Genomic DNA, 9,264 nt, shown 5'->3' with positions numbered 1-9,264 from the left:
TTGACGTTTTATTTTAACACGTGTTCAGGTTTGCTGTAGCTGCTTTTGGGAATCTCAAGGACACGTAGGATGTTTTCTTTTTCTTTGGACCTAGATTAAAATGTAACAAAACAAATTATGTTATTTGAATATTTCAAGTTATGATATGATTTATGTTACTTTACGATTTGTGTTCTGCGCGTGCGCAATGAAAATGTATTTATTAAATATTGACACCCAAATAGTGTCACGAGTAATGAAACAATACGTGGCGCCCCGATGTATAATCCGCCATCGGTCGGGGTGTTACAGATTGGTATCAGAGCTCCGTGACTTTAGGATAGGTGGTTAGATGTAACGACCTAAATTACCTAAGAGTCCCTTCTCGCGCATGAGAAATATCTCATGTTTGCGCGCTAATTGTTAATTACTCGATATTTATAAAATATGCTTGCGTATACGCAGCACATGATTTCATGTTTTAACCGCGATCTTTTGATTTTTATTGTTAAGTTTCAATTCGTTTCTTTACTTACATATTCGTTTGTTGTTGGGATTTAGCATTGAGAATCCGAAAAGTCATGGTGATACATGAATAGTTGATTTTCAATCCCCATTAACTTTATGTTTTAAATTGAAGATTTGAAAAGTCATGGTGATACATTAATTGTCAATCTCCAATATTCATTTACTCGATATTTTAAATTGAGAATTCGGAAAGTCATGGTGATGCATGAATTGTCGATTTTCAATTCGAATTCATTACCTGTATTAAGTTTGCATTTAAATTCATATTTTACTTCAAAATTTGATAGCATTTAACTCCGCGAAACAAGCTTTACGACGATATACCTTGCGCTAAAACGATTTCCCATACCAAGATATTAACAAAAATTAAAACTTTTATAGAATGCCTCCGCTATCAGCTCGCCGTCATCAGAGGAGAGAAGCCTCGCGCAGACGTATGCAGCGTCGTTCCCAGGAAATGGCCGCCGCAATAGCCCAAGCCTTAAACCAAAATAATACCAACCCCTCCGGATACAATATTAAATCCTTTAATGCGGGTAACCCTCCGAAATTCACAGGGCTTGAAGGAGCCACCGTAATGCTCCAATGGCTCGAGAAAATTGAGAACACCTTCCTCCATACCCAATGCCCTCCAGACCGACGAACCTTATACGCCTCAAGTGTCCTAGAATCAAGGGCGCTTACTTGGTGGAACAGAGTAGCTCACGCGCGTGGCGCAGAGGCTGCTTCTAGCATGCTCTGGGAGGAATTCAAGGAACTTTTGACTAGAGAATTCTGCCCTCCCAACGAAATAAAGCGCCTTGAGGAGGAATTTTGGAACTTGAAGCAGTACAGTGGCGAAGCGCGCGAGTACGCTACGCGCTTCCACGAACTAAGTTTGCTTGTCCCGCACCTAGTTACCCCTTCCCGCCGAGCCATCGAGAAGTTTTTTGGGGGTCTCCCCATGGAAATTCAAGATTCTGTATGGGCCAGCAACCCAGTAACCCTCTCTGACGCCATCGAGTTGGCCGCTGTGCTCAGCGACAACCATGTCAGGGCAGGAACCCTGTTCCTGCGGGGAGCCGAAAAGACCAAACTCACCAAGACTGTCCCAGAACCAACAGAAACCAAGCCAGAACCCTCAAACCGTAACAACCTCAAGCGTAGGCGCAGACCCAATCATCAAACCTACGCGCTTACCAACCCGCTCGTTGTCCAGCAACCCGCCTACCAACCTCCAGTATACGCTCCAAACCCACTGTCAACCTACCCAACACCCCCTGTAGTCCATAACTATGCCTTAACCAATCCCGCACTCCCTGCCCCGTCAACTAAGAAACCTTACACAGGAAACCAACCCTTTTGCCCAACCTGTAGACTTCACCATCCAACTCAAGTCCCGTGCCGACAATGTAACCGATGTGGCCGTACTGGTCACACTGCTGAGAACTGTAGAGTCCTTCCCGCCAACCCAATCGCGCAAACACCACCAACTTACCCGCTAAACCCACAACCAACATACCCTAATCCACGACCCAGGTCGTGCTATAACTGCGGTGACCCCAGTCATTTCCGGAACGCGTGCCCGAGACTGCAAGTACAAATTACGCAAGCTAATCCGGTTAACCAAATTTCAAACCAAGTGACGCGCGGACGAGCTTTTAATATAACCGCGCACCAAGCGCAAGCGAATAATGACGTGGTTAATGGTACATTTTTACTTAACGGACAATATGCATCTATACTTTTTGATACTGGCGCCGATAGAAGTTTTATTTCTCGCGCATTTGAACAAAAACTTGAGCGACCGCGAGTAAACTTAAACGAAAACTTTTCAGTTGAATTGGCTAATGGTGAAACTATTTTAATAAACTCCGTGATCAAAGATTGCACGCTTAACCTTAATGAACATGATTTTCTAATCGACCTCATTCCCATGCCTCTTGGAAGTTTTGATGTGATTATTGGAATGGACTGGCTCTCGCAAAATCGCGCCGAAGTAATCTGCGCCAAGAAGTTGATTCGCATTCCTCGGGAAAATGGTCAAGATCTTTATATCTACGGCGAGAAACCATCTAACGGTCTTAAACTTATGTCATGCTCTGAAGCCCGAAGACTTTTTGTCGCGTTCTTAGCTCATGTGGTCAAACCCGATGAAGGAAAGAAGAAACTTTCTGAAATCCCCATCGTGCGTGACTTTCCTGAAGTCTTCCCCGATGATCTTTCTGGTTTACCTCCCGCTCGGGAAGTCGAGTTTCGTGTTGATCTTGTCCCTGGTGCATCCCCCGTAGCCAAATCTCCTTATCGACTTGCACCCGCTGAAATGCAAGAATTAGCAAGTCAACTTCAAGAGTTGACCGATAAAGGATTCATTCGCCCTAGCTCTTCGCCGTGGGGTGCTCCGGTGTTGTTCGTTAAAAAGAAAGACGGTTCGTTTCGCATGTGTATCGATTACCGCGAGCTGAACAAGCTCACCATTAAGAACCGGTATCCCTTACCGCGTATTGACGACCTCTTTGACCAACTCCAAGGTGCCTCTTGTTTCTCCAAAATCGATCTCCGTTCTGGCTATCACCAGTTGCGTATCCGCGAAGAAGATATTCCCAAGACTGCCTTTCGAACCCGCTATGGTCATTTTGAATTCTTAGTCATGCCCTTCGGTTTAACCAACGCACCCGCTGTTTTCATGGATCTAATGAACCGGGTGTGTAGATCTTTCTTGGACCAATTCGTGATCGTGTTTATCGATGACGTTCTGGTGTATTCCAAAACCAAGGCCGAGCATGAACAACATCTTCGGTTGGTGTTGCAAAAGCTTCGAACCGAACAACTCTATGCCAAACTCTCCAAGTGTGAATTTTGGTCTGATGAAGTACAGTTTCTTGGTCATGTTGTAAACAAGATGGGTATTCATGTCGACCCATCCAAAATTGAAGCAATCAAGAACTGGATTACACCGTCCACTCCTACCGAAATCCGTTCCTTTTTGGGCTTAGCTGGTTACTACCGGCGATTCATTTCGAACTTCTCAAAAATCGCCTTGCCTTTAACAGCATTAACGCACAAAGGCAAACCGTATATTTGGGGCTCTAAGCAAGAGGAAGCCTTTCAAACGCTCAAGCAATTGTTGTGCGAAGCTCCTGTTCTAGCGTTACCTGAGGGTACTTACAACTTTGTCGTTTATTGCGATGCCTCCAACCAAGGTCTCGGTTGTGTACTTATGCAACGAGGCAAGGTTATCGCTTACGCGTCTAGGCAACTCAAAATTCATGAAAAGAATTATACGACTCACGACCTCGAACTTGGTGCAGTTGTATTTGCCTTAAAAATCTGGAGACACTACCTCTATGGGACTAAGTGCATCATTTACACCGACCATAAAAGCCTTCAGCACATTTTTGATCAAAAGGAACTTAACATGAGACAACGCCGATGGAACGAACTCATCAGCGATTACGATTGTGAGATCCGATATCACCCTGGAAAGGCTAATGTGGTAGCCGATGCACTCAGCCGCAAACCCAGTCAACTCAACTGTATCTTGCCGCGCACGCAGCTTCACTTCGCGCTGATCCAAAGCGATCTTGAATCGCGCATTCGCGACGCGCAGCGCGCATCGATCAGCAAAGGCAACCTACGCGCCGAGTTAGCGTGTGGTGCAGAAGCGCATCTAGTCCCTAACCTGAATGGAATTCTCTGTTATCTCAATCGCATCTGGATTCCCAATGATGAGAATCTTCGCTCTGTCATACTGAGTGAAGCACACAAAACTCGGTATTCCGTTCATCCTGGTGCTGACAAAATGTACAAAGATTTGCGCCTTACTTATTGGTGGCCTGGTATGAAAAAGGATATTGCTGTGTTCGTAGCTAAATGCCTAACTTGTTCTAAGGTAAAAGCTGAACATCAACGCCCATCTGGTTTGCTCGAACAACCAGAAATTCCTACGTGGAAATGGGAAAGTATATCAATGGACTTTATCACCAAGTTACCCTTGACCGCAAGCAAACATGATAGCATTTGGGTAATAGTGGATCGATTGACCAAGTCTGCCCACTTTCTGCCCATTCGTGAAACCTACCGTGTTGAACAACTTGCGCATCTATATGTCAAGGAAATTGTCTGCCGTCATGGTACTCCCTTGAGCATCATATCCGATCGCGATGGCCGTTTTATATCTCGCTTTTGGAAATCTCTCCAATCTGCGTTAGGAACTAGTTTGGACATGAGTACTGCATATCATCCTCAGACTGACGGACAGTCTGAGCGAACCATCCAAACCCTTGAGGATATGCTTCGATCTTGTGTTCTTGATTTTGGAGGTAATTGGGATTCACACCTACCTCTGATCGAGTTCTCTTATAATAACAGCTATCATTCCAGCATCGGTATGGCCCCATTTGAAACACTTTACGGTCGAAAGTGCCGCTCACCGATTTGTTGGAACGAAGTGGGTGAAGTTCAAATCACAGGACCCGAACTAGTTCAAGAGACAACTGATAAAATCGCCAAGATCCGTGATCATCTGCTGACTGCCAGAAGCCGACAAAAGAGTTACGCAGATCGCAGGCGGAAGCCTCTCGAATTTCTAGTTGGTGATCTTGTTCTCCTCAAAGTGTCGCCCTGGAAGGGTGTTGTCCGCTTTGGGAAGAAAGGTAAGCTTGCACCTCGTTATGTTGGTCCGTTCAAGATTCTTGCGAGAGTGGGAAAGGTTGCCTACAAGCTGGACCTGCCGCCCGCGCTCAGCAATGTGCATCCAACTTTCCATGTATCCAATCTCATGAAATGTTTAGCTGACGAGAACCTCCACATACCACTTGATGAAGTTCAAGTTGATGAGTCTATGCACTTCGTTGAGAAGCCTGTTGAGATTATGGATCGCGAGGTAAAGCAAACCAAGCGCAGTCGCATCCCTATTGTTAAAGTTCGCTGGCAGTCCAAGCGCGGAGCCGAGTTCACTTGGGAAAGGGAAGATCAAATGAAGATCAAATACCCGCACCTTTTCTCTGCGCATCCTACTTCGAGATAAATTTCGGGACGAAATTTCTTAAAGTAGGGGAGACTGTGACAACTGCCCAATCCGACCCGACCCAGGTACCCGTTTTCGAATCCGATTCTTTTTATGATTAAAATTTGATTATAATCTTTATATATATATTACTAATAATAATATTTCCTTTCCGCCGTCCCGCCTCTTTTTCTCTCTTGTCGCCGTCCCGCCCCTCTGCTTAACCCTTAAGCCTGGAACCCCTTTTTCTCTTAAACTCTTTGCTTGTCCTTTGGTTCTTCCCGCCTAAGGATGTCTGCGCAGCTCCACGCGCCAGGCTCCTTACAAGGAAGCCTGCGTGAAGACCAGCTGTTCCTGCGATACGCGAGGCGAGCTGTTCCCGCGACGCGCTAAGAATGGTAGTTCTTCCCGCGGCGCGCTAAGGATTATAGTTCTTCCCGCGGCGCGCTAAGGATTATAGTTCTTCCCGCGGCGCGCTAAGAATTGTATTTCTTCCCGCGACACGCTAAGGATTATAGTTCTTCCCGCGGCGCGCTAAGGATTGTTCTCTGTCTGCCTTCGCCCTCGCGCTGCGCTCGAGTCTTCTCGCGCTAGACCTTAAGTCTTTTCTTCAGTTTATGCCAGCTTGTATTCTTTTGAAATATCTTATCTTTTGAGCACCGTAGGTCAGTTCCGACATCTGTCCGAAGAGCCACTTTCGGCGCAGCATGCGCACCAATCCTATTGGTTGACAGAAAAAGTGACTGACATAATCTTTTGAAATCTTCTTTTGCATGTCTTGAATAGTGCTTTATCTGACACCTACCATGCTTTGACCTGTAACCTGTCAGCTTTTTCCCATCCCCTGCAGCTGCCGGCATATCTTTTGATATCTTTTGCTTTAGGTTTCTTGTACTTTTTAATATCTTTTGCTTGATTTGATAAGATCTTTTCCCCTTTCAAGGGATTGTGTTCCCTTGGGTTTTCCTATAAATTAAGCTAATTTCTTGTTTATTAACACTACACACACTACACTTAAACACTCCCCAAATCTCTCTCCCTTTGCTCTCTGCCGTAGTTCCTCTGCAACTCCACTCCTCTCTTTGCCTCCGTCTTCTCTTCTGTTCTGCCCGGAATCTCGGTAAATATAAATATATATATTTTGTTTTAATTTGTTTAACTAACAAAAATCGATACTTACTGCATATATTCAAGACATAAAAACCAATCGTTAAACCAATAACCTCTTATTTATGGGTTAACTTGTGCTTGTTTAAAAATTGGATTCTTGCATTATCTTTCAACACACCTTTTTCAGGTGAGTAATCTCGTACTTAATCCCCTTTTATTTTTAACGTTTTGGGATGTTCATGTGTTCGTACAACTTGAGTCTTAAACTTGTTTATGAAATTTATGTGCGCAAAACCCCATGTGTTATGGACGTTTACTTGGCTGTTTATTTGTATGTGTGAATCATTAACCGCTTTGTTCGGCCTATTCCGAAGTTTTCATGGATCCATTAGATGAACACGGGAGACCTATCGTTTACGGTTTTCTTGTTTTGTTTACACATGCACGTATGATTTATTGTTTTTGTGCTCGATTGGGAGCACGGATTGAACTACGAGCTATGATCTATTTAGGCTTGATCACAATCTGATTACACCCTATTTTAAACCCCAGTTAAGCACATGTTGCGCGCAGTGTTTATTATTATCTATTTATATCTATTAAACTTGATTTCTCACCGACACGCAAGTGTTGACGTTTTATTTTAACACGTGTTCAGGTTTGCTGTAGCTGCTTTTGGGAATCTCAAGAACACGTAGGATGTTTTCTTTTTCTTTGGACCTAGATTAAAATGTAACAAGACAAATTATGTTATTTGAATATTTCAAGTTATGATATGATTTATGTTACTTTACGATTTGTGTTCTGCGCGTGCGCAATGAAAATGTATTTATTAAATATTGACACCCAAATAGTGTCACGAGTAATGAAACAATACGTGGCGCCCCGATGTATAATCCGCCATCGGTCGGGGTGTTACATCGACTTCCCGAGCGGGAGGTAAACCAGAAAGATCTTCGGGAAAGACTTCAGGGAAGTCACGCACGATGGGGATTTCATGAAGTTCCTTCTTTCCTTCATCGGGTTTGACCACATGAGCTAAGAACGCGACACATTTCTTTCGTAAAAGTCTTCGGGCTTCAGTGCATGACATAAGTTTAAGACCGTTAGATGGTTTCTCGCTGTAGATATGAAGATTTTCACCATTTTCCCGAGGAATGCGAATCAATTTCTTGGCGCAGATTACTTCGGCGCGATTTTGCGAGAGCCAGTCCATACCAATAATAACATCAAAGCTTCCAAGAGGCATGGAAATGAGGTCGATTAGAAAATCGTGTTCATTAAGGTTAAGCGTACAATCTTTGATCACGGAGTTTATTAAAATAGTTTCACCATTAGCCAATTCAACTGAAAAGTTTTCGTTTAAGTTTACTCGCGGTCGCGCAAGTTTTTGTTCAAATGCGCGAGAAATAAAACTTCTATCGGCGCCAGTATCAAAAAGTATAGATGCATATTGTCCGTTAAGTAAAAATGTACCATTAACCACGTCATTATTCGCTTGCGCTTGCTGCGCGGTTATATTAAAAGCTCGTCCGCGCGCCACTTGGTTTGAAATTTGGTTAACCGGATTAGCTTGCGTAATTTGTACTTGCAGTCTCGGGCACGCATTCCGGAAATGACTGGGGTCACCGCAGTTATAGCACGACCTGGGTCGTGGATTATGGTATGTTGATTGTGGGTTTTGCGGGTAGGTTGGTGGTGTTTGCGCGATTGGGTTGGCGGGAAGGACTCTACAGTACTCAGCAGTGTGACCAATACGGCCACATCGGTTGCATTGTCGACACGGGGTTTGAGGTGGGTGATGAAGTTTACAGGTTGGGCAAAAGGGTTGGTTTCCTGTGTAAGGTTTCTTAGTTGACGGGGTAGGGAGTGCGGGATTGGTTAAGGCATAGTTATGGACTACAGGGGGTGTTGGGTAAGTTGACAGTGGGTTAGGAGCGTGTACTAGAGGTTGGTAGGCGGGTTGCTGGACAACGAGCGGGTTGGTAAGCGCGTAGGTTTGATGATTGGGTCTGCGCCTACGCTTGAGGTTGTTACGGTTTGAGGGTTCTGGCTTGGTTTCTGTTGGTTCTGGGACAGTCTTGGTGAGTTTGGTCTTCTCGGCTCCCCGCAGGAACAGGGTTCCTGCCCTGACATGGTTGTCGCTGAGCACAGCGGCCAACTCGATGGCGTCAGAGAGGGTTGCTGGGTTCCTGGCCCATACAGAATCTTGAATTTCCATGGGGAGACCCCCAAGAAACTTTTCGATGGCGCGGCGGGAAGGGGTAACTAGGTGCGGGACAAGCAAACTCAGTTCGTGAAAGCGCGTAGCGTACTCGTGCGCTTCGCCACTGTACTGTTTCAAGTTCCAAAATTCCTCCTCAAGGCGCTTTACTTCGTTGGGAGGGCAGAATTCTCGAGTCAAAAGATCCTTGAATTCCTCCCAGAGCATGCTAGAAGCAGCCTCTGCGCCACGCGCGTGAGCTACTCCGTTCCACCATGTAAGCGCCCTTGATTCCAGGACACTTGAGGCGTATAAGGTTCGTCGGTCTGAAGGGCAATGGGTATGGAGGAAGGTGTTCTCAATTTTCTCGAGCCATTGGAGCATTACGGTGGCTCCTTCAAGTCCTGTGAATTTCGGAGGGTTACCCGCATTAAAGGATTTAATATTGTATCCGGAG

This window comes from Bidens hawaiensis, unplaced genomic scaffold (assembly GCF_021521415.1).
Source record: "Bidens hawaiensis isolate Kalapana, Puna unplaced genomic scaffold, B.hawaiensis_p1.1 tig00023240_1, whole genome shotgun sequence".
Lineage (NCBI taxonomy): Eukaryota > Viridiplantae > Streptophyta > Magnoliopsida > Asterales > Asteraceae > Bidens > Bidens hawaiensis.
Note: the sequence above shows the minus strand (reverse complement) of the source record.